We start from the raw sequence: 27,188 nt of genomic DNA on the forward strand, positions 1-27,188 counted from the left end.
TAAACCAATTTGCTGGAGATGACAAGTACTATGTGGGAATCTGCTAGATTTGTTTCAGTGTGGATTGTGTGTTTACTTCCTAATCAATGTGATCATGCCCAAAAATTTTGTTTGTGAAAACCTTGATCCAAAAGGCTTATATTTTTGCCTTCTGTAGTAGGTCATTCAGAGATTCATAATTTTCCAAAATGTTGCTAAGACTTGCTGACAACCTCTTTACTCCAGGTGTAGGCAGCAAGTTCTGGAGTTCAAGCCAGCAAGAATTACACAGTGAGATTTTATCTAAACATCACATTACTAACAATCTTAGACTGGGACAGCCCCATGTTATAGAATTCCAAGACAGGGAAGCAGGAGTGGGTGGAATAGTGAGCAGGGAGAGAGAGGATGGTATGGGGGTGTTGGAGGGGAAAAGAAGAAAGGTGATAACATTTGAAATAAAAATGAAGAGAATGTCTAATAAAAAAACAGAATACACATATTTCTAAATAAAGTATCCTTGGCAAATATAATTAATGAGAATAAATTTTCATGGGCCTTTCTGGTAATTTCTGGAATTACCAGACTGAAAGAATCTACTTTAAAATCAACATCTAAGAATTATTTAAAAACTATTTGTGTATTATAGTTGGAGCTTTATGTTACCTTCCTCTTAATGCTATTGACCAATGGTCTTTTACTGTTTTTGTTAGTAATGTGAAATTTAGATAAAATCTCCCTGTATAATTTTTGCTGGTTTGAACTCCAGAACTTACTGCCTGCACCTCTCAACTACAAAAGTTATGACAGCACAACAGGACCCCAAATGACTTTTTGCTATGAGTTTTTAAACCCTCTTAAATGTATATGTAAAACCTAGAAAATTTTCTCAATATTTCTAGTTTGCAGCATCACTAAATATTACAATAATGAAACCACCAACCAAAAATTACCAAAAGACCCCCTTTTCTCAAAAACAGTTAAATGCATTTTAAATATTAAATTGAACAGTAAACTTTCTAAGTCCATCCCACATAGAACCAAAAACATATTATATAAGGAATTCCAGAAAAATCATAGTGAAACCTCATCTCTGGAAGAGCCTTTTAGATAGAACATTCTCAAAGGAAGAGAGCTCAGGAGTATCCTACCAGTTATGCAAGCAGAAAACTCTGCAGTCTTATCTGCTATAACAAAATGTATAGCTTAACAACTAAACATTTTACCTGTTAGTGGTTAGCTTTTAGTGAATCAAAAGATCATCCAAGATAAGAAAAAAAGACAACACAATCAAAAATGGACAGACACAGCAGTGAATGCCTATAATTCCATTTGTCGGAAGATGGAAGCCAGAAGATGATGAATTTTAAGACTGTCCTCAGCTATTTCAAAAAAGAAAGAGGGGTTGGAATAATGGCTTATTTAGTAAAATGCTTGGTATACAACCATGAGGGCCTGAGTCTGATCCCCAGAATACATGTAAAAGCATGCCCTAGAGACATGCCTCTATTCCCAACAGTGGCTTAGGGGACAACAGAGTCATGTATTCCATGAGCTCTCCGGGCAATCTGTCTATGGGTTGTTAATAAGCAAACATGCTTCAAAAAATAGGATATAAAGTAGATGAGGAAAACAAAGGACATTGACCATTAGCTTCCATACACAATCTCTCTCTCTCTCTCTCTCTCTCTCTCTCTCTCTCTCTCTCTCTCTCTCTCTCTCTCTCTCTCTCTCTCCTCTCTCTCTCTCCCCCCCCCCTCTCTCTCTCTCTGTATGTGTGTGTATGTGTGTCTGTCTGTCTCTGTCTCTGTCTCTCTCTCTCTCTCACTCTCTCTCTCTCTTTCTTTCTCTCTAGCAGAGACATACAGGTCTCAGCCTTGGCTTGAATCAACAGCAGTGATCAGGGTCGATATGAATGCCAGAAGTTCTCAATTGTGCATCTCTCAGCTAGGCAAAGATCAACTAAAACACAAGACCAACAACCGTTGCACAGATAGATTAATAAGCAAGCCTAACTCAGACTCTGACACTATCCGTGGAGTCCTTTTTATACGCCCTCCAAATATTATGTGCCCTCCATGTGTCTTGCCTCAGTTCAAGCATCTGTCTCAGATGTCATCACTCTCCCAATCATCCCAAGTCCTCAGAAGCCACAAGAAACTACAACATACCACCAGAAGTTTTTGGTGTGTTTCTATGGAGTTCCAACATATGCAGCACAAGTAGGCAATGTAAGGAAGACAAATACATGTGTGTAGATAGCAAAGGATCCTTCATCACATGTCCTTTCATGTTCTTGCTTTAGCAGAACATCCTTTCTCTTGTGTCTTCTTCAGCAAAACATTCCCTCACAAGTGTGCTTGTGTCTACTTCAAGAAAACACTCCATCATCTGCCCCAGCAAAACATTTTTCAACACAACTGATTTTCCAAAGAACCCTTAAATTTTTACTTCACCTACAACTCTCAATGAATACAAAATGGGATGAATATTTATAAAAGAATTGTTTGCAGGCATTAAGACATCAGCAGTAACACTGTGACTGCAATACTGAGAAAAAGAAATAACTCACAAGATTGGCCACAATATCTGTTTAAGGCTTCTTTTTGGTTCATTTCTAGGTTTTAAGATAATCCAGATAATTTATGTGGCAAGATCTTAATAAGCCAACGAGAATGATCTTAGGACTATTGATTTACCAAAAATTGTGAGAAAACATTTCAAGAGAGAAAGCTGCTACAGAGTAGAATTTAAGAAATCTAAATAGAGGCCCAGCCTCTGTTAGAATCATTGATAAATGTGAAAATGAACATATCTAAACATGATATCATAATACAAAACCAAAACCAAACTAAATAAAAAGCTAGTAGAAACAAAATAAAACAAAACAAAAACCCAAGTTCCAACATTTATTTACAAAATTCATCAAAACCTAGGGATGATCATAGGCACCTTCACAGCTCAGGCACAATCCAAGCTTTCTTAACGTTCACAAAATCATGTCTATAAGAGTAAATCATATCTTGGAAATGTCTGAAAATTACATCCATAATAATGAAGTAATTCATGGATATTGTGAAAAATAAATTATTTTAATATTTGATTAATATAGAGACTTACAATCACTATGGTTTGAGAAGCTACTGATAACCACCAACCTCCTGTATCTGTGTTTTAAGTATTAAAACCCAACTTCAAGTTCATAAATCCCACTATAACATTTAACATGGAATATTCTAAGTGTGCAATCTGGAAATCCCTTGTAGGTCTATTACTCAAGTTGTAACACAATTTGCTGTCCCCATAACTCAATGTTATATAAAGTAATTATTGTAGCATGATTAATGGCTGTAATAAATATGTAATTAAAATTACATGTGACAGCAATATCATTCATATAACAGATGGATCCAATTAAAATTTTGAGTCTAAAACTTTGATCATTAGATAGTTTTTAGAAAATTCTGCTATTCAAATATTTTAGATAATATTCTCCAGATTCTTTCACATGCTTTGTTCTGAGTCAAATACCTGAGCTTTATCAAAGCAAATATCTCTATAAAGTAATATCTACAATTGTAATAAATATGTGTGCTCACTTATTAAATGGTATTTCTTATCAAGGTGACTATTGATGATGATGATAATGGAAATCTAAACAGGAGACAGGGAACATGTTTGACATGCAGTGACTGTGAAAGTAAGAACACAACAGTTCAAAGATGTGTAAGAAAGGCAGGGCAAACAACAGGTTAATTAGTTCCTCCTGCCCTTTATTTCCCACTGTTCTTATTTTTACCTACTGACTAATTTTTATTTTCAATCACTAAATACAGTTTCTGAGTCTACATTAAATATTGAGACAATAGAATTCTATAAAATTCACCCATCGCACAAGAGAAAGGACCATATAAACCTATTTGAAATATTCAAATATAAATTATATTCTGAACATTGTGAGCCAACAGGTTATACCTCAAAATCCATTTGGAAATGGCCAAATGAAATCCCTAATATTGACTGTGTACAAAATGCAGTACAGTGATGTAATTTGAAAGATAATAGGTAGAAAGACAAAGTGCAGAAATCGTGTTCTCTATCCTGTTTTACACAGAGCATTATTCATAAGCAACTACCTAATATGTCTGTCACTGTAATGAAGATGTATTATGATAGAAACATTTTGTCCTTTCCAAGTGTGATAAAAATGTTCTTGTGATCATGTATCTTAATGTTGAATATCAACTATATTTTACAAACTTTCTTTGATTAATCAGTCTCACAGAAATGAACAGCACTACTCATTAATTATTCACTTGATGTCATTAGCAAGGTTTCTCTATCAAGAACAGCTTATATACTAGTCCCTCTTTTGGTAGGTTATCAAACTAAATTTATTATTAAATTCATTTCATTAAAGTTAAAAATAAGAGTATAAAGTAATATGTATACAAAACTTGCTACTTAAGTTTTTAATTCTCTGAAAGATGTATTTTTATATTTTATTAGTAAGTTTTAAACCAAGTATTTTACTGTTAGCAAATGGCTTCTTGTGTAAACATGCATGCATGCTGTCAATCCTGATAGCCTGAGTTTGATGTTACAAGGAGTGAATTGACTACTGAAAATTGTCCTCTGAGTTTAATGTATACTGTTTACTGTGGCATATACACATACATATGTGACATTTACATATACATATAAATAAATAATAAGTTGTAAAACACAATTTGAGACAAATTAAAACAGATGAACAAATTTAAATAAAATCACACTACTTTAAGGTATCCAGTATGATTAAAATATGTTCCATCTTGATTTTATTATGAAATATTCCACAGCTTATTATTTGCCCATCCTCTTTTATGTAACCTCTTTACAACACACATGGGTTGGAATGAGACCACCAGTACACATGTATCAGACATACAGCTCGGGTCTCCATGGCAGCCTTGTATGGATGGCCTCGGTTGGAGAGAAGGAGCCTAATCTGCCAGAGACTTGATGTACCAATTTGGGGCAATGCCCAGTGTGGTCCCACCCTCTCAGGTTAGAAAAGGAACAGGAAGGGGAGCATCACTTTGGATGTAAGTAAATAAATAAAAACAAGTAAATAAATAATAATTATTCACCCATGCTCCTGTAAGAAACCCTAACTAACCACAATGATTGTGCCTCATAGAAAAATCACACTGTAAATTTATTAATGTCCAATATTATGATTTTATAAGAATGGTAAATGGAGAATTAATTACAAACCCTCAACACAAAGATAAAACAATGAAATTTATACTTCAGTGTTGTATGTTGTTCTAAAACATAGGTATTATGAGAACTTTGCATGATATGGGGTCACATGATGAAATTCACTAAAAATCACTCATACAGTCCATGGAAGGATGGATAGGATTTTAAGAGTGGCAGTTCTAGGATTCACCATATGCCTGACAGAAGAACACAGAGAAGTCCAGTAGGACATCGCTACATGTGGGGAACCCACAGGTAACAATGCAAATCACATTTTTAGCTCTCATTCATGTTTAGCATAGGAAGTTTAGGAGAGGTAAATGCGAGTTTCTCCCTAACAGAGATTAGCACAAAGGATGTAGTAGACTTAAGGAAATTAAAAAACAAAGACTTAGGAATATAAGCCTGTTCTCTTACTCGTTCAAATTAAAGGCTCATAACTTCACTGTAATTTACTTTTGGGTATGAGTTGATGAAACATTGTATATTGTTATTCTTAAAGCACTATAATTTATTATATCTTCAGTACACTACTGTTATCATATCTCTTACAGTAGCCATGATTGACAAAGTTTACAGAGTCTTCCAGTTCCAACCATTTGCCTAAGGATTTCATGAATTCATTGTTTTTAATTGCTGAGTAGTATTCCATTGTGTAAATATACCACATTTTCTGTATCCATTCCTCCATTGAGGGGCATCTGGGTTCTTTCCAGCTTCTGGCTATTATAAATAGGGCTGCTATTACTTAACCATTACCTGTATTCACCACTGAGGTTCCCTTTTTTCATTTTCTTTTCCTGATAGCAGTTTTTCTGCTAAAGAAATGTTGTCAGAATGCAGAAATAGGTCAGAGTTTATTATGCCCTCCATTTATATTCGCCTTTCCCTGATTTTTAGGGCATCTGTCTTTGGAGACAGAACTTACAACCTTGTGCATGCTCCACAACCACTCTTATCAGTGACTTCTCTCTCCTTGTGAACAGCATATTTTTTAGCAGTATGCAAGTCTTAGAATATATTCAAAGGAATAAAGTTAGTATTGTTAGTATAATTGCTAGCTTTTCATTGTTTTAGAATGTATCTGTAAGAGATCCATTGATACAAAAAGCCTCTTTTGAAGTTAGTCTTCTGTTGTAATTGCTACTAAAATGTGTGATTAAAATATCCATTCAAAATGCAAAGTGTGTCTTGTGCTCACATGTCAGTAAAATTTTGGGTGATCTACTCAGAAAAATCTTATAAATTTAAGCCATTTCCTTTCCTATGTGCAGAAATACATTAGTGCATTGAGGTATATTAAGCAGGAAATTGTTTCTGTAAGAAATACGTTAGCAAGTTTTCAAATCAATACCCATATGAACGCAAAGCAGCTATGAATAAGGCTGTCAACATTTACATAACAACTGTACAATGTTTTAGGTACAATTGTACCTAAAAGAGAAAAGAGAGAGGTACAAGGCTGGATATCAGAAGTATCCCATACAGATGCAGAAGATATAAATCTCACTAGAAGTTTGAGAGCATTGCTCCAAGAATCCAAGGATTCATAATATATCACTGAGAAATAAGTTAGAAAATAATGAATTTTCATTAACTTTATGGTTATTTAATTTTTTTCATCTCAGCTCATTCAAAAAGGACAATTTTCCCACCTCAAAGTGGAACAGTATATTCTCAGAAATAAATCCAGTCGTAGGTGGCTGTAAAAGGGAAGCATTTTGTGGCACATATTCTGCTTATGAATGAACAGTCATGCTGGCAGTTTGAGGAAATTAAACAAGAAAAATATACTTTGTTGCAGTTTAATACTTTTATAAAAATTGCCTATAGCAAGGGTTTTTGCTTAAAATGATGTACAAATCCTTTACTTCCTAATACTTAGGAAGGGGAACAGAGAACTAGAGCAAAAATCTTCTTTTAATTGCTTTGTACAGTTTGATCTCTATTCTTGGTTATGGATAGAGATACAGTACAAATAATGAAACCCTTGTAATGCTGCCTGTCTGAAAAAACTTCCTGGTCAAACAATGTTTCTGCATGCAGAATTCTCCATCCTTTAATAAGTACTAGTATGTAGATAGACTCATTTCACTTTAAAACAAAGTCCTCTATCCAGGGCATCATATTAGGAGGTGTCTGCACATGACCAAGCTCAGAAGCCCGCCCTCCATTTTCAGCAGGTTTCCTATCTAATTGCCATAGAAGCATCATCATCTTTTCTCTTGTTTTTTAGATAAAGAAGGAGATGTGCTCTAACATAGAAAGTTCATTTCCAACATGACTCATGTTTGGAATGTGCTGTGTTTAAATGTGATTGCATATTATCTCACATATCATATAAATATAAATGTATGCCTCTGAGCACAAGTATTGTGAACACTAGAAAATCAAAATAATGAGAAATAATGATGACCTTGAGAGACTTTGTGTCTGGGGAAATAATGTATTGAGTGTTTGCTCTGCAATCCTGAGGACCTGTGTTTGGATCCTAACAGCTACATAAATGCCATGTGCTGCTGTCCATCTCTGTAAAAAGAAGAAACACTTTACACAGACACATTTAGAGGACTTCTTCCCAGAGAGTCCAGAAAAATGTCAAACTTGATGTTCAATGAGAAATCTTTTCTGAAAAGTTCAGGAGGTGCATAATAGAAGAAGCATCTGATGTCACTCTCCACACACAGAAGCACACATACACAAACACAGAGAACAGATCACACCATGTACATGTCTCCTGTCACTTCTACGCATAATGTGAATAGTATTTATAATAGATGTAGGATTAAGATAGTTAATCTTGTTTGTTAATTTGATTATATCTGGAATCAACTCAGTCATAAGCTGATTGGCACTTCCATAAGATTTTTCTTCACCAGATTATGTAAAGTTGGAGGATCCCTCCAAAATCTGGACGTAACTTCTATTTGTAGCTCATTTAAAAGAGGAATGAAGAAGGAAACTGCTTTTGCCTATTTGTTCTCACTCACTCTCACTAACAAATTTGTCTATTCTATTCCTACAGCTGATATAAAATCCAGTTTCTTCAGAATTCCTACATAAACTCAAAAACAGCAGTTCTGCAGGAGAAGCTTTTAGGACCATAGCAAAAGAATGAATCTCCAACCTTGTACACTAATGAAATATTCAGCCTTGTACACTAATGAAGTTTGAGATTCATGGCCTCTCTGTCATAAGGCAGTCATGTAGTACTAAGACTAGAACAATAGGCTATTTGCCAATGAAATAAATTGTGTGTGGTGTGTGTGTGTGTGTGTGTGTGTGTGTGTGTGTGTGTGTGCGCGCGCGTGCGTGTGCATATGTGTGTCTTTACTCTGTCCTTTTAGAGAACCCTGACAAATATGAATATGTAAGACATAAGTTCTCTGAATTATGAAACACTTACAAGCACAAATTCAGGTATGTTACATGTCTAACCACTAACAAAATCATACAAAGAATATTTGTGTCTGAGCATTCTGTTTTCCAAATTGAAATGAGACAATATTCCCTGCATTCCTAATAGTATGATACTTAAAGTCTTCCAAGAGACATAAAATTTGAAAAAAAAATTGTTTACATTGAGAAAGCCAGTGATATTTGATATCTTCCAGTCCTGACAGCAATAAACATTTTTATGTTAACTTAAGAGAAACTAAACCTTAGCTAACTTTACAGGTCAGCACTGGCTCTGTTATTGATGTGGCTCCAAATCCAGTACACTTACTCTTCAATTGAATTTGACTTTTCTTTCATTTCATGACTAAAAGTTGGTTAATATCATACGCAATTGTTGCTTTCCCAAACTCAACTACTTTTTATGGTATAAATGTAAATTCCTTTTCCAGAAAAGATATAGTATTTAAAAATGTGACCTTCAGGCTATCTTCTAACAAGATACTATTGCAAATGATTAATTTTTATATGTTTTTCACTTAACTGTGGTTGGTTTTGATTCATTTCTTTTTTGAAGTGGAAGTCACTTATGTTGAAAATAATAAGACAAAAGAACTACTAAAATGAGTAGGAGGTTAAATGCTTTGAAACAAAATATAAAACAAACGTAAGTCAGACCTGAGGTGTTATTTCTATTGTTATCATTGGAACTTAGGAACTTGTGGGAAGCTGAACTTTCAGTGTTTAGTTATTTCAGGATAGCTACATCTTCATTTGAAATATTTTTGAAAACTTTGTGCAGTGTATTTAAAATACTTCCCCTACCTTTCCACAGTCCTAACACCTTTCTCTACACAGCCAATTTGTGTCTTCTTTTTTAATTTTATTTTTTTATTTAATTTTATGTCTATGAATTCCAAATTGTACTGCTCATACATCAGTGGATGTGTGTCCCTCAACTGGAGCATGGTACAGATGGAGACATACACTTAAAGAAAACTTTCTATCTCTCTCAGGAGCTGTCATTGCTATTAGTTCTATACCTAGTTGTGGGATTTCTTCACATCCATATCTAGTCTCTATGTTGGAATTAGTCTGGGTTGAACTTATAAGAATTGTGCAAGCTCTCTCAATGATTGAGAGTTCCTATGTCCTACAGCCCATGACCATTAAATTATTGCACCTCATGAAGGTTTTTATGCTCTTAAATTATTCCACCTCCTGAAGGAGAAGGAGGTGGAGGAAGAGGAAGAAGAGGAGGAAGATGAGGAGGAAGAAGAGGAGGAAGAGGAGGGGAAAGAAAGCTCTTCTTAACAAATGATGCAGGTGTGAAAATTTATTGTATAGTATAAGTTATTTCTATATATTTTATTGAATATTTACATTGCAAATGTTATCCTCTTTCCTATCCCCATCCCATCCTTCCTCCCCCTACTTCTGTGAGGGTGCTCACTTACCCACCCACTCTCTCCACAGATATTCTCATGCCAATATTAATGGATTTGATGTCTGGCTGTTTTGTTGTGTTTATTGTTTTGTTTTGATGATACGTAAGTATCTGGCAGGTTGCTTAGCATAAACTTCCATTATTTAAATTGATCAACTTCCAATGTTCACATTATGATTCTAGTCAGACTAGAAAAATGAAATTATCACTTAAGACTATCAATGGGAGAAAGCTATCTATGCCACAATACAGAGTTAAATTATATATATATATATATAATGCCATATTATATATATATGGCATTAGATCCCATCAGAAACCTCAAGTCTTCTACACTTGAGAACATTAAGAAAGACAATTTCAAAGGTTACTCATCATAAGGTTATCATTATATGAGTTCTAAATTCTAGAAAACTAGAATCAGGGGAAAAGAAACCATAAAGTGTCTGAGAAGCCTATATAAAATTTAGATACAACTAAAAGGAAAAGCTAGTGACAGATTCTGAGAGTAAATGCGGAACTCAGATTTTTCTTTCTTTCTTTCTTTCTTTCTTTCTTTCTTTCTTTCTTTCTTTCTTTCTTTCTTTCTTTCTTTTAACATTTCTTTCCTTCCTTTTATCTTTTATTTTCTTTTATTAATTAATTAATTAATTTTTAAGTCTGGCTCTTTCTATGTAGCTTACTGTTGGAAATGAGTTCATTTTCCAAGGAACTATGGTTAAATTAGAAATAAAATATAAATAAAAATGAGTTAACAAATGTTCATTTCTATTGATTTTAGATTGACATAGGTGGTTAGGAAGTTGATATAAATATGCTTTTCTGTCAACAAGGGACAGGAAATACGTTGTCACATATTTATTAAGGAAGAAAGAAATCTGAATAGCTTATTTTAGTTATAAGCAAATATTGTAGGTTAACTTTTTCCATTTCAGCTTATTCAAAATTATGAAAACAATTAAGTTAATAAATTTCAGAAATAAAATTAAAAATCCGTATATAATGAGAATTTTCACCACATGAAATTTACATGGATAAATACGAAGGTGTAGAATACTCTTTTTTTTTTCTCTTTGGATTTGGTTTTTTTTGAGACAGGGTCTCTCTGTATAGCCCCGGCTGTCCTGGAACTCACTCTCTAGACCAAGCTGGCCTTAAACTCAGAAATCCGTCTGCCTCTGCCTCCCAGAGTGCTGGGATTACAGGCCTGCGCCACCACTGCCCAGTGTAAAATACTCTTTATGGGTACAAAATACTCATCTGACCAAGTTTAAGTCCTTCTCAAGAGTAAGAAATTCATTCCCAGAACCTAATGCCTAGCAGCTTCCTGTGTCTGGTGAGGTCAGAGGTCCTAGAGAAAAACCTACTATTGCCTCTTTCATAACCAGTCTTATTCCTAACTGCATTCTAAATCCCTATATATACAAATGAGTATAGTTCTCACCATTCATCAAAGTAGTGTCTTTCTGTAGCAGATGAAGACCATGAGAGAAATCTACAACTGACCTTAAAACAAAAATAACAAATGATGATGGGGTTTCCCATTGTCAACTGACAAATATAAACCTGCATCTTTAATGTAAGCCTGAGGGATTATAAGAGAATAGAGGGGTGGCCAGATTGTAAGACTCAAATGATCAAGACATTAGCTGTAAATGGTTTCTTCTTTATGTAACACAGTATCTGCATCCATGAAATATCAACAATATTGTTACCTAAATGAGATATGATCTGAGCCATTACACCAGTTTATGTCACCAACAGATGAAATCTTATGAGGCCCCAACCCGGGATGAATTGATGTAGACAATTAATGACTGCTGAGAGGTGGAAAATCAGTATTTACAAGGAGTGAGGCTCTTAATTTGTTAGCTAGTCCTGAATGGTTAACATTAAATGCACCCATACAACACTAAGGGGATTCTGCATGTTCTCTCTCTCTCTCTCTCTCTCTCTCTCTCTCTCTCTCTCTCTCTCTCTGTGTGTGTGTGTGTGTGTGTGTGTGTGTGTGTGTGTGTGTGTAGACCATGAAATTGATGAGACATCATGAGGTAAAACTTGAGGAGTTGGAGAAAGTAAATAATATGAATATAATACTTTTAAAAGGAAAAAGGTAAAAAATATAACTAATAATAAATGAGAAGTTGTTTTCCTAACAAAAAGAAAGAAAAAAGGGAACATGAGTACAGTATAAGCTAAATCTGTCTTTACTATAATGTATATTTAAAACAAAGACATGAATTATGGTAATGTTTTCATTTGAACCATAACATTTAATGCAGTATAAAAAGTTTCTAATGAGCCCAAGTGGTATTGTTATATTTGTGGAACCTAAAGGATTACTTTTAAATTTTTTGATTATTGTTAATGGACACCCAAGGAAGAATTTGCTAATGTTGAAAACTGCCAAGACAGATGGAGAGGAACAGACTTCATATATTCCCTGGGGATGCTGTGCTGTTAATAGAGAAGAAACTTAGGTGAATATGCACTTTTTATATTGTTTTCCTTTGCTATAAAATACAAAAGAATTAAAGCACAGCTACATGATTATTTGGCAGTTATTAGGCATGCTTTGCTGGTATCAAGGTCATTCTTATAAAAATGAGCTTACGATGTAGTTTTCCTTCCAAGACTGACTTAGATTTCCTAAAATAACTTTTTGGAATGAATAATAAGTAATATTGTAAAAGCATACTAGTCTGGTAATAATTATGAAATACTTCTTTAGATACTTACTGAGCATTTAATGAGCACATACTAACTTCTCTTTCCAGAGTTCTCTACATTGTATGGCTCCTCATGCTACATTTCTGCAGGGTACTTTTTAAAAATTAGACATTAAGTTATTAGATTGCAACTGTCTGATTATTTCAGAGGTATCTTATTATCTCAGAAGTGACAGTAACTTTAAAAAGAGACTTTCTTGGGAAAGAAAACAGGAGACCATATGGAAGTTAAACTCTGAGGGACACTGTGACATTAATTCTAACTGTATAATTTATATGATTTTCCATGTATCTAGCTCCATAAATGAACCATCAGCAATGTTTAGAAACTGCTATAACAGAACTTGCCAGAGTTTAATTACTATAAACAATCCAGAAAGTATGGAAAGTAATTCCGAGATACCAAAGATGTAGCAGAAAATCACAGCAGGTCCTAGCTGCACTCTTGACTATTCAGATACACTTCATATAAAATATTGTTTGAAATGTCCCAATGAGTTATCTAGTTTTACTTACATCAAAAGCCCTATTCAACATATTCAACAGATTAAAAAAAAAAAAGCTTGACTTGGATACCTTGTTTAAGGTCACAATGCACAGAGGCACAGTGGATACACAATTTTCACCACAACCACATTACAGTTCCCTGCTTTGATCATCAAGTTTGTTTCTTATCAGCGTGGAAAAATCAAGATGGACTATGGTGAAATATCTCTTTAGGAAAAGTGTAACATTTTACAGCAACAGATTCAACATAAGGCTAGAAGCAAGCAGGCAGGATTCAGTTATCAGAAATATGTCCTTGTCAGCTCACAAGGTAAAAAACAAATGAATGAAAGGACAGGAAAAATGGAGCTCATCAGTGCAATGAAGATCTCAGGAGGAGGGAGCCTCCACGCAGATAGGGAGACCAGGAAAAGAGTGTGGATGAGAGATAATGAGTGAAGCCGACGGTTCCAGGCAGGCTGAGAACCCTGTGAGGTTCCATATGAAGACATTAAATCCCATGGTAAGGTCTTGTCATGTCTGTAAATGTTTTCTGACTATTTTATTTAGGTGGTAGAACTGGAATACTCCACGTTCGTTTCTGAGTCTCTGATCTTACAGTAACATACTTCAAGATGAAATAGAGCCTGTGAGTTTCACTTGGAATTTATTATTTTCAATTAGATACAAATGAGCAAACATATGCAATAAATAACAGTGGTTTTTAAATATAATAATATATTATATAAAAAATTAATTTTACAGTACTGTCTTCAAGGACAAAAATTCATTTTGGATTGTTGGATTTCTACAATGAAAAATTAAAAAGTAATATCATTGTTATTAAGTCTCATTGCAACACACATATTCTTATGATAATATACTTAAATTTTAATTTATAAATTATGAAAAGTTCAGAAGGAAATGTAAAACAATTTTAAACAAACACCACGTCAGGAACTGATGAGCTGTTGCTTGGTGAAGTACATTTCTGAACCGACAGTCTCATACAATGTCAAGATATTCCTTACTATGACAATTTTTAGAAATTGTTTTTTAAAATATTATTTAATGGGGAGATGAATATGTCAGTGTTTTCCATAGGACAGTTACTCTTGCAGTGACATTCACCCTCAGTATCAGAAAATTAACTCCTATTTGCTGTATAAGGCTACAAATATTTATCACTTGACATGTACAAATATGCTGCCTAATAATTCTAAGGTAAGCATGATTGAAGAGGTATAGAGGCTATGACTTTTATGAAAATTATTTTCTCTAAAACTTTCACTCTAAAGCTAATTTATAATTTCCTTCTAGAAACTTCATTATCTTTGCTGCCACCCTAAATTCCTTTTAGATTGTTGTACATATATTTTGATTAAGAAAAATTTGGGTCCTCACTAGATAGATGAACAGACATGGGAAAGTTACTGCCAAAATGTACACAACATGGAAACAACCACATTAGTTTTGATGAGCACCATTTGACTTAATGATTATAAGCTTTCCAGAGAACTTGTAAGGATTAACCATCTTCTCAATTTGACTGTGGTGTATAGGTGTATAATCACCTCGAAGGTACACATGAATTGTGTGAGGTTGTTTCCAGAGGAATTGAACTTAGGAGAGAAGTCTCAATGTGAATATAGGCCTCACTATCCTATGGGACAGCTGATTGGATGAAAAGTAAAAGGAGGAGAATACGAGCACTGGCACCCACCTCTCTTGGCATCTTGGCTGTTTACACATGATAGTCATCTCTCAGTCATGCCACCACCTACACCTCCCATCTGTGTACTATAGACTTGCTCAAACAGTGAACCAAAATGTGTGCTTCCTTTTTGTTATGTTCTTTATCACAGCAACCAAAAAAGAGCATATGACATACATTTCCCTAAAAAGAAAAACCATAATTGCCTTCTGAAATATTGCTGTACAAAACAAAATAGCTTTATAGCAAATGGGCATACAGATGCTTTCAAGATGTTAAGAGACTACCTTATGGTAACGGACATGAAATGTGGTCATTGCTTAAAGGATTTCATTATAAGCTTATCAAAAGTTAAGCCCACTGTATATAGAATATACTTCAGTAAAACTGCTTAGTATATGCAATTGTTATTTTTCTTAATTAATGTAATTCATTTTTATGGAAAAAATCATTATTATAAACAAACCAGTGTTATATTTGTAATAAAATGCATCACTCAGAATACTTACTTCCTATATACTCACTGAATGTGTATTATGTGCTAAATATTGTAGAATACAACATTAAATGAGGTGCCTATCCCTGATATGAGCAGCTCTTAGTCAATGGCATGGGAAGTTAAATAAAGTCACAGGACAAATTCAAGCTGCAGTTTGCTTTTGCACTGATGGTGGGCTAAAAATTATTACATTTTCACAATTTGTATTAATAATTTATTGCAGACATGTGATGAATTTTGACCTTGTTCCTCACAATTTCCTTCCATGCCTAGCATCTTAATATGTTCCACTCCATTTTAAACTTACCATGGTGCTTAGATAGGTGCTTCCCATCAGAACATAGGTATGTGTCCACCTACTGGAGCATACATAGCATCTCAGTGCCCACACCTCTAAAGTAAACTTGCAATGCCTCTACTAGTTGCCCCTTGCTCGTCAGCTAGTGTTAGGAATTTATGACTCCCAATCAACTCAAATCAATGCTGAGGGGTTGATGCCTTGACCTTGTTCAGGCCCTGTGCATTAGTTACGGCCTCTATGAGTTTATGTGTGCAATCAATGATCCTGTTTTGTCTGGCAAATAATGCTTCATTGCAGATACAACTCTTACAATACTTAAAAGATTAGAAATTGATTAAAGAACATTGTGTGTCACAGAAAATGTAAAACTACATGTTAATATGAGTTCTACTCTTTGCAAAGAGCATATGACCCACTACCTGAAAATATTAACAATCTAGACCTTTACAGAGCACAACTGCCAACATGAGGAAAATTGGTGAAACACAGAGAGGTAATCTGTGGTTAGTATTATTGGCTTCAATGTTTGCTGTTGAGAGCCATTCTGAAATTGATTCTTCGAAGTATTTGACCACTATTCAACACACTGTGTGACAAAGTGAATATCACAATGCCTTTACTGTGCCTGTTTGAACTTTTAATGTTTTAAAATTGAATAGCCTGTCCTTGCTTCTGAAGGGCCAATAACTCTGAAAGCTACTGTTGATTCACATACTCCGGGGTCAGATTTCGCACAGTATTTTTGTTCTTCAAAGGCAATCTCTGATTTTTGTGTTACAAAAATTCAGAAGAGGCATATATGTTGTCAGTAATCAACTTTTCCAACACAAGTAAGGGGTATTTACTAATCATGCAACATTCCATATGGTGAGTGTACAATTTTGACAATAAAGAAATGACCCTCTGAAAGAATTATACTTGCTTTGTTTCCACAAAATTAGATCTATACATTGAATACACTCAGTCAAAAAAAAAGAGACAATGGGTAAAATATTATATAGTTATATACTAAGTTTTCAAACACTGTTAATTACAGTTTCATTTTTCAAATATATGAACCTTTGAATAGGTTTTTGTTTTTTTTTTTTACATAAAAGCGCCAAATTCAAGCATTCCTGCTAGGTACTTCAGTATCATTGCTCTGCGTATTCTTCTCTGTTTTGCATTTTATAGTTATTCACTTAATACTCATTTAACCTGGCTATAATCTCCAATGACTCTCAATATCAATATTCCTGCTGAGTGAATGTAAGAAATAGGAACAGCTGAAACAAAGATAGTTTGAGATAAAAGAAAATTGTAAAAGTAACGAATTTCATCATTTTGTGTATTTATTTGTATAGACATATATGTAATTAAAATGCTGTTTGATTTTGTTACATTTAAACTGAATGTATTAATAAATTCTCATCATTTAAGTGATTTGCTCACATTTGCCTTTTTAGTACTGAAAACACATGCTCAATTTAAAATGTAGTTATGGCTCTGATTCAAAATTGCTAAACTCTGCAAAAAATAGAGTTTAAGGTTACTTTTTTTCATATTTTCCTTATATTATTTTACAAGTTAATTCATCATAGTAGAGCAGAATCCTGAATTATACTCAACAAAACAATAATAAAAACAATAAAAACACATACGTTTCTAGATAAAATAAATGACATATGAGATTGAATTATCATAATGGTCAATTCAAAAAGACTCCCTTAGGATTATAAGGCTCTGTTTGACACACGGAGATAAGAGGAAAAAGACAGTTTGGGAGAGGGTAAATTGTTTATATTTTTATTTTTAGGTACTACTAATAACTAATAACTGACATCTCCTTCTGTCAAATTGAGGAAAGGCTGAAGGGACTGTTCATGGGAGAGGCTTGAGATGGGGAAATGAGGGGTAAAAGGAATATAATTCTATTTCAGATAAAAACATTTAAAAATAAAATAATATAAAAGTCACTTTATTTTTTTACAGTAACTTTTGTTTAATTTATTGATATATTTATTAAACATTTCAAATGATTTCCCCTTTTCTGGACCCCCACTCCCCAAAAGTCCCATGAGTCCCCTTCCCTCCCCCTGTTTTCCCACCCAACCCTTTCCACTTCCCTGTTCTGATTTTGTTCTATACTGCTTCACTGAGTCTTTCCAGAGCAAGGGGCCATTCCTCTGTTCTTCTTGTACCTCATTTGATGTGTGGATTATGTTTTGGGTATTCCAGTTTGCTAGGTTAATTAATATCCACTTATCAGTGAGTGCATACCATGATTCATCTTTTGAGTCTGGGTTACCTCACTTTGTATGATGTTCTCCAGCTCCATCCATTTGCCTAAGAATTTCATGAATTCATTGTTTCTAATGGCTAAATAGTACTCCATTGTGTAGATATACCACATTTTTTGCATCCACTCTTCTGTTGAGGGATACCTGGGTTCTTTCCAACTTCTGGCAATTATAAATAGGGCTGCTATGAACATAGTAGAGCATGTATCCTTATTACATGGTGGGGAATCCTCTGGGTATATGCCCAGGAGTGGTATAGCAGGATCTTCTGGAAGTGAGGTGCCCAGTTTTCAGAGGAACCGCCAGACTGATTTCCAGAGTGGTTGTACCAATTTGCCATCCCACCAGCAGTGGAGGAGTGTTCCTCTTTCTCCACATCCTCTCCAACACCTGCTGTCTCCTGAATTTTTAATCTTAGCCATTCTGACTGGTGTAAGGTGAAATCTCAGGGTTCTTTTGATTTGCATTTCCCTAATGACTAATGAAGTCACTTTAAAAAGATCCCCTGCTAAAATGTCTCTGCTGGCTAGCTAATAAGATATGTGCTGGCTAGCTTTATGACACCTTGACTCAAGTTGGAGTTATCAGAGTGGAGGAAACCCCAGTTGAGAAAATGCCTCTATAGAGAAGCCTGTACAGCATTTTTTTAATTAGTGATTGAGGCAGAAGGATCCATCCCATTGTGATTGGAGCCAGCACTGAACTGGTGGTCCTGGCTTCAAGGAGAAAGCACGTAGAGTAAGCCATGAGGAGCAAGTCAATAAGCAACACTCCTTCAAAGCCTCTCATCTGCTCCTGCTTCTGTTCTCATTGCTCCTCAGTGGACTGCCATATGGGAGAGAACTAAACTCTTTTCTCCTCAGATGTTTTGGATTACGGTGTTTCATCACAGCAATAGTAACCTTAAATAAGAATTTTCCCCTGGTGAGTAATGACAACAATTATATGGATTACAAATGTCTAATTATACTACAGAGAATCAGTACAAAGGACTATAAAAGTTGTTCAGGACCATGGCAACACATTGTCCACTTCACAAATAGTGATCAATTAGCCTCAATTTATAAATAACTGACATCTTCTCCTGTCAAATTGAGGAAAGGTTGGAGGGACTGTTCATGGGAGAGACTTGAGTTGGTAAAATGAGGGGTAAAAGGAATATAATTCTATTTCAGATAAAAACATTTAAAAATAAAATAATATAAGTCACTTTAAAAAAGATTCCCTGCTAAAATGTCTGTCTGCTCTCTATCCTTTTTACTGGAAATTTTTCCTTTTTAAAGACATAAATTAGTTAAAATTATTACTTCCCACACATTTATTTCTATTGCTTTCATCTATTAAATATCAGGTACTTTGGTAAAATTAGTTACTAACTGCAAAGAATTAGCAAGAGGGTAGATCTGACCTCTGGAGGCATTAAGTAGGAAATTATGACCACAATCACAGTCTTTGGAGGGACTGTGGTGAAGAGGGCCCAGAGCACACACAACATACAAGAAAACAGGAAACAGTTCAAGAAGCCAAACCAATGACTTGAGTCTAATTAAAAAAGAAGTAATATTTCTTGTATTTATTCCTCAAACATTGATCTATAGTTACAAAGACACCATGTGCTCATAAGATACAAAAATATATTTTATAGTCTATCTTAGACACAAAACAGTATTATGAGGATATTTAAGAAACTCATCATTTAAATGCTAAAACTGTAGACCAGAAAGATGACAAAACGTATTTTGTATACATGAAAGGAGGAATAAAAAAGGATTTTAATCCTAATAACTTAGTGTAGTACTAAGTTTATCCATCGCATATTAGATTCAGATCTTAAATCAGCCCCTTCTACTCAATGACTTTAGACAAGAGACTCAGTAACCTTGTTCTCCAGTTTCCCTATGAGGAACAGAGTTTTAGTAGTATCAGGCAGTATTTACAAAGCACTGATAATAACTCTCTGGCCACCAGCAACTACTATAAAAAGTGTTTACTTGGGAGGGAGGAGAGAGAGAGAGAGAGAGAGAGAGAGAGAGAGAGAGAGAGAGAGAGAGAGAGAAGACAGGAATTAAGAAAATACCAGTTTATGATTTACATAGCCTATGCTTTTAGGAATTCTAGACAATAGACTCTGTCCTTCCTTCTGAGGATAATGACTACTGTGAGTTATAAAAAAAAAAAGTTCATATTCTTTTTTTTAATTAGATATTTGCTTTGTTTACATTTCAAATTGTATCACCTTTCCGCATTACCCCAGAAAATCCCCTATTCCATCCCCCTCCCCCTGCTTATCCCCCCCCCCCAAGGCCCCCTGGATTTCCTGACTTCCATTCCCCTATTCTGAGGAATCCAGTCTTCATAGCACCAATTATCTCTCCTCTCATTTATGTCTGAAATGGTCATCTTCTGCTACTTATTTTCAAAATTATATCGCAAAACAGCACTTATGGGGAAGACATTCCAACAGGCACAGTGACTTTGTAAAAGTCAGTTCCAGCCTAGAGAGACATATGAAGCTAGGAGAGAATTCTTTGTAAAATCAGAACAGTATAGCAAATAGATCTCAAAGACTAGGAATGTAGAGTTAAATCAAATAAAATCCTGGAAACAATTTAAGACCAGAAATGTCTAACCATTCTGCAGAGTCAGTACAAAACAGTGTAAAAGTTGATCAACATCATGGCAACATAGTTTGTCCTTTAGATTCTTGGTAGGAAACAGTTTATGAGATGAAATCAATTAGGATCAATTTACTGATAACAGTGAACTTACCTGTAAATATTTAAGGATCATAATGGGGGTGGGCAAGATACACAGGATGTGGACACAAGGACAGAAGCATAAAAGAGTATAAAGACACAAGACTTTCCTTTAAAGTCTGTGCTAATGGAAATGAAATTACACAGCTCACAGATATCCCAGGAAGCTGTCTCCAACTTTAATGACCTTTAGGAAATGAAGAGTGGCTTCTGGGACAGCATGACTAAGCACGTTGTTATTAACACTTCTACTTCATGTTTACAAATTGCCAAAATGAAATGTCTTAATCCTGAGCAAGTCTTAAAGCACAAATGTATTCATAAAAATTTTCTATACTCTCGCTTGGACAAATCATGATAACAAAACATTCCCTGAAAGCCTTAGAGTTGTTCCATAAGGACACAGTTTTTTCCCCAACAGACAAGGATCATTTCTCACTATATGGTCACTCTTGCATAAATAAATACATGAGTGCATATGTGTTGAGTATGTCACTTATGAAATCAAAACAGCAATTAACCTCTCAACTAAATCAGATTGATAATGATCTTTTTTCATTAATTTAATACCTATTTTTATTAAGGTGTGTGTGTGTATGTGTGTGTGTGTGTGTGTGTGTGTGTGTGTGTGTGTATGTGTAAGCAGCTTACCAAACAGCCCAGAGGCATCATATTATCCTGGACTTAGGGTTATAGGTGGTTGTATATAGTGTGAGCTGAGTGGTGGGAACCAATTGGGATACTCTGAAAGAGCAGAGCATACTGTTGACTGTGGAAACATCTGCCCTGCCCCTTCTGTTATTTTAGATAATGTTCTACAAACCACTTGTATTAAAACTGTGTGTGATACTAAGATATTCAAATTTGTCAGCCTTGGGGTAAATGTTCTGTTCTATGATTCTGAAGCATTAAAATGCACACTGAGGGCTTCTTCCACTTTATCTCTCTAAACCATGTCATGCCTATGATGAAGGAAGTCTCCATGTAAACACTTCTTTTAGAAATGAACAGGCTACATAACTTTAAAACAATGAAGCAAGAATTAAAATAGAAAACCAAGTCCGCAGAACAGCTACAGGACAACTGTACTAAGTGGTCCTCTTCCTAATTTGTGTATGGAAGTAGGGCTGTTTCTTTTGCTATGGGAAAAATGCTACTATAAAGTATACATTCTGTGACTAAGCTGGAGGGCAACCCCATGGAAATCCCATCTTTCTTTTGGCTATTCTTACTGTGAGAAAACTGAGCCAAGACTCAATGGTGAGAGGTAAAGAATGGTATTTTTAATTTATTCTCTTAGGAGTCAATCACCTGCAGGCATTATCAGAAAACAGATACTGAGAACTCATCAAAATATCTATCAAAAGGAAATTTAGATTTTCTACAAAGCAGCCTAATAATTTCTTCAACTGACAGAAAATTGATAATTTATAGATAAAACTATTTTAATTTCAGCTATTCCAGTTTTCTTGAAATGCTGATGGTTTCCCTATGCTACTCTTCTTGACTTTGAAAATACATTGTGATTTAAGGAGAGAGATTTATGAAAAGTACTTCCAAGATAATGATCTTTTCCAGATGTGGCAAAATAAAAAGTCCTGCCTTCCTCTTACCTAGTGCCTACAGGCCTTTGCCCAAACATACAAGCACTAAAAATATAGCTATTCACATATAAGTATACATGGCCTGCATATTCTCTTCTCTGTATCATCAACATACAAAATTGAAAATTCAAAATAGTAGGCTTAATAAAACCTGTAAGAACATTCTGAGGAAATGTCAGACTCTACTAGTATAATAAATAATTCATAATATGATAAGCAAGATAACCAGAGTTCATTAAGCTCCTTCAGTGTATCAGGCATTGTATGAGATGTTACAAGCATTAATTTTCCTCTCACAATAACTTTATGAGATGTTTATAAATCATCACAATTGATACATGAGTAAACAACTCTGATAAAATCCAAAGTTACACAAATGTGAATTGCCATGGCTGGGACGGAATCCCATCTTTTACAGAGTATCTCTTTTAAGTCATTTTTTTTCTTTAGATCATGTTTTGGGGTAGTTTTTGAAGGAATATTTCAGACTCAACATACATTCCATAACCTAAACTATATGCTTGCTCCAAGCTCCTTTCTATGGGGTTTATGAGGGAAATTGTCAATTTTGTCCCATATAGCTTCTGCATTCACACAGCAGTAGGCTCTTGTCTCTAGAGTTTTTAGTTATATTACCTTTCCCTCAGAGCCTTCAGCAAAGTATCAGACATCTTTAACCCTGCACCATATTACTTACAAATTTCATCAGCAATTGAAATATATTTACTTTGTGGAACTACCTTCTATAGCATTTGATCGAATCTACATAGAAAACCAGTGTGCCAGTCTGTTTTGAACTCTGTACTATATTAAAATACTATAATTAAGTGGTCAATTTAGAGTATAGTAAACTGTTTCTCAAGCCTATTTTTCCAGAGGAAAAAGGACATGTGAATCAAATTATTCTAAAAGTATTTTTCAAATTATAAATTGTGAAGAGCAATCTATTTTCTTGGCAACAGATTAGGAGTTATTAGGGATTACCATGGGGTCCTTTTGGTCACCAACTCTGACACAACCTAGTCTGGTACTGGAAATGTTTGTAAATGTAATTTTTATCTCTCAGACTCAATTTTGGTCTCAAAGGTTTACTGCTGAATAAGTCCACCTTTACTGACCTTTCTGAACTCTGGCTGGTTGGTTCAACTCAGCTGTTGGCTCAACTCCTCTCTATCTAGCTTCTCTCAGTTTCTATGTGAGTTGCTCTTCTTGGCTCAAACTAACTCTAGCAATTGGTTCTTACCTTCTGGCTCATCCTCATTCTCTGGCTCATTTTATCATCATCTGTGTCTAGCTTGTTATCCTTTCATCCTGACTCTGTTAAACTGCCCTTATAAAAACTTCACTTAAACCCCATCAATTGAACTGCCACCAAGTTAACTGCCATGAACTCAACTCCACTATGCTGCCACCCAACCCACTCTTGATTACTGAGATTAAAAGCTTGTACCACCAAACCTACACCTAAGCTTTTCTGAGCCTGGAAGATGCTCTGTACCAGCTGGCCTTGATCTCAGAGATATGCTAGCATCTCTTCTGGGACTATAGGTGTGTCTGTATTTCAGCCAGCATAGCCATGATGTTAGATTAAAATTCATCTATAAGCTTTATTTGATGACAAGGGACATCCACTTGGGACTCTACACCTCCCATCATTTCATTAGGATCACCTTGATATATTTTAAGTTTCCTCTGTACTAGTTTTTCATACCTCCCAACAAATGCCCCTCATTTCTAGCTGTCTCTTCCAGCCTTCATTCCTTCCCCATATTTTTTACCCTCCCCCAGTACACCCATAAATCTATTCTATTTCCTCCACCTAGGGAGAACCATTTCTCCCCTTGTCCTTCCTCTATACCTAACCTCTCTAGATCTGTGGGTTTGTAGCTTCATTATCATTTACTTTATGGTTAATATCAACATATAAGTGAATTAATACCATACTTATCTTTCTGGAACTTTTTTCCTTCACTCACAATTACACTGTTCTAGTTCCATCCATTTATCTAAAAATTTTATGATGTCATTTATAAACAACTGAGCAATATTCCAATGTATAAACCTTGTGTATTTTCTGTATCCATTTTTCTCTTGGTGTACATCTAGGTTGTTTCTAATTTCTGGCTATCGTGAATAGAAAAGTAATGAACAATGTTGAACATGTGTACTTGTGACAAGGTAAAGTATCTTTTAGGTATGCCCAATAGTGGTGTAGCAGAATCTCGAGATAATCTAATTCTCATCTTTTTGAGGAACTGACACACTGATTTCACTTTGGCTGTACAAGCTCGCACTCCCACATGCAATGGATGAGTGTCCTCCTTATTCCACATCATTCCCTGCATGAGCTGTCACTTGTGCTACTGATAATAGCTCATTTGACAGGTAAAAGATAGAAACTCAAAGTAGTTTTCCTGAAGACAACAGTCATACAACTCATTGAATATGGATAAGTCAAGCTAGTGTTTACTTAAAACCTTTACCCTAGGTTCTCTGTCTTTGACCCAGGAAGGTATGCTGAAGGCTACCAAAACAGAAACATAACAGAGCTACAAAATATTCACTTTACATTCTGTTCTGCTTTAAAATTATGCTACATTAATGGTGGCCCAAAGCCATTGAGAGTAACCAATCAATTTCTGATTTGAACAAAGATCCACTCTACAAGATGGAACCCAAACTCAATACTGCTTGGGTATCCAAGAACCAGAGGGTAGCCAACCCAGAGAATGAGAGTAAAAGCAAATAACACTTGTATTTAAAATGCAACAATAAAGTGGCTCCTAAGGTAATTCTGCTATACTCAATCAGTGCCTTGATCATCCAACAAGCTTCCTTCTGCATAAGGTGGGAGGAAATAGAGAGACCTACAAATAGATAGATATTGAAATGAGATGGGAAAAGACATTGTAACACTCAGTTCTAAACAGGTAGTCTCCCTCAAATTTCTCCCCTAACAATTGAATTCCCCATTCAAAAGGGGAAGAGAAAAGAGTGTAAAATCCAGAAAGGATAGAGGACACCAGTAAAACAAGGCCTTCTAAATCAACTGAGCCAAGCTCATATGAACTCACAGAGACTGAAACAGGGCCTACATGAGTCTGCACTAATATTCTAAGTATATATTATAGGGCTTTCAGGTAAGCAGTATTTTGGCAACTCCTCAGTGTGTACACAAATGGGTCTTTGATCCTTGTGCCTTATCTTAGGGCTGATCTTTTCCTTCTGTTGATTTGCCTTGTCCAACTTCAATGTGATGGCTTTTGACTTACCTTATTATACTTTATCTTGTTATCTCTTAGAAACCTGTCCTTATATAATTAGAGAAAGAGTAGTAGTTCAAAATGGGAGAAGTAGAGATGAGCTGTGAGGAATATAAGGAAGAGAAACTAATCAGGATGCATTGTATTCTTAAAAAATCTATTTTTAATGTGAAAATATATAAATTGATGTCATATAACAGTAGATAGTTTAGATTTCAAAATCCACACAGGCAATCTCATTCTAACCCTTACTTATTTTTCCTATGTTAACTAGAAATGATTAGACAAAGACATGATGCTGTCACCAATTAAACTTTTTTAAATGATTTGACTTGGAACTGTTTCTATATGTGACTCCTCTAAGTGAATATAGGGGAATAACTATCTCCTGGACTTAAATACATTTTCTGTTTCCTTTTGCCAAAATCCTATGGCTAGCATAGTCTGTCTCTCTAAGACAGCCTCCATTAAAATTTAACAGTTATTTATGTAGTGTATTATTATCTATTTATTTTCTCTACTACGATATCCTTAAGAAGTAGCATATGTCCAGAACTCAGTGACTCCACACAGGCCATGCTCAATGTATGCAGAAGAGTAAAAAAGCCAAAATGTAAAACACAGAAGTCAAAGAAGAGAAAGTTGAATCAAACAAATTCTGGTGGTGTTTGTTTTGCTTTTTCCTCCTCAATTAAATGTTATTCTCTTCACATTTTAAAAAATTAATGTATATATTTATATTGATGTAGATACAGATATAGATTTCTAAATATATAAGCCACAGTCATGGATCTTATTCTCCCTCAAAAACTCATGGTGATAACATTTCAATTGAATGTGGAAATTGGTTTCTAGATTCATTTATTTTATCATTATCATACCTGCAGGATTCAAAATTAATTTTTGGCAGACTACTTTGCTCCTTTTTCCAAAAATTCATCTCATATTTCCTCCGGTGTAGAAAGTCCCTATCTCGTCAACTCACTCAATAGGAAGCAGATAAATGTCTCATAACTAGGGGAGAAGCATGAATTTAACTATTGGAAATTTGTATATGTTTTCTCTCGTGATAAATACCAAAATAAGGCCGGGAATTATAGCAGCTGCCATTATCATGGGCTAAGTGTGTATGCATCAAGGTCTACATTAAGACATGCCATTCATTCCTTATGATAATCCTATGAAATTAATAATGCTGTCTTATCATTTTTCAAAGAGGGAAATTAAGACTAAAAAGTCCAATACTTTAAGTTGTAGGTCCACACAAAGCCATGCATGGGCAAATGAATAAAAATCTCTAATACTTTTATTCTGAATAAAGGACACTGCCAAAATATAATTAATATGGTGTAAAACTAAATACTTCCATGACATCAGTGACAGAAGCTAACATTAAACTTACCATAAAGTTCTTTTTTTTAATTAAGCTTTAATTTTTATTCAATATATTCTTTATTTACATTTTAAATGTTGTCCCCTTTCCTGGTT

This window comes from Apodemus sylvaticus, chromosome 3 (genome assembly GCF_947179515.1).
Source record: "Apodemus sylvaticus chromosome 3, mApoSyl1.1, whole genome shotgun sequence".
Taxonomy (NCBI): domain Eukaryota; kingdom Metazoa; phylum Chordata; class Mammalia; order Rodentia; family Muridae; genus Apodemus; species Apodemus sylvaticus.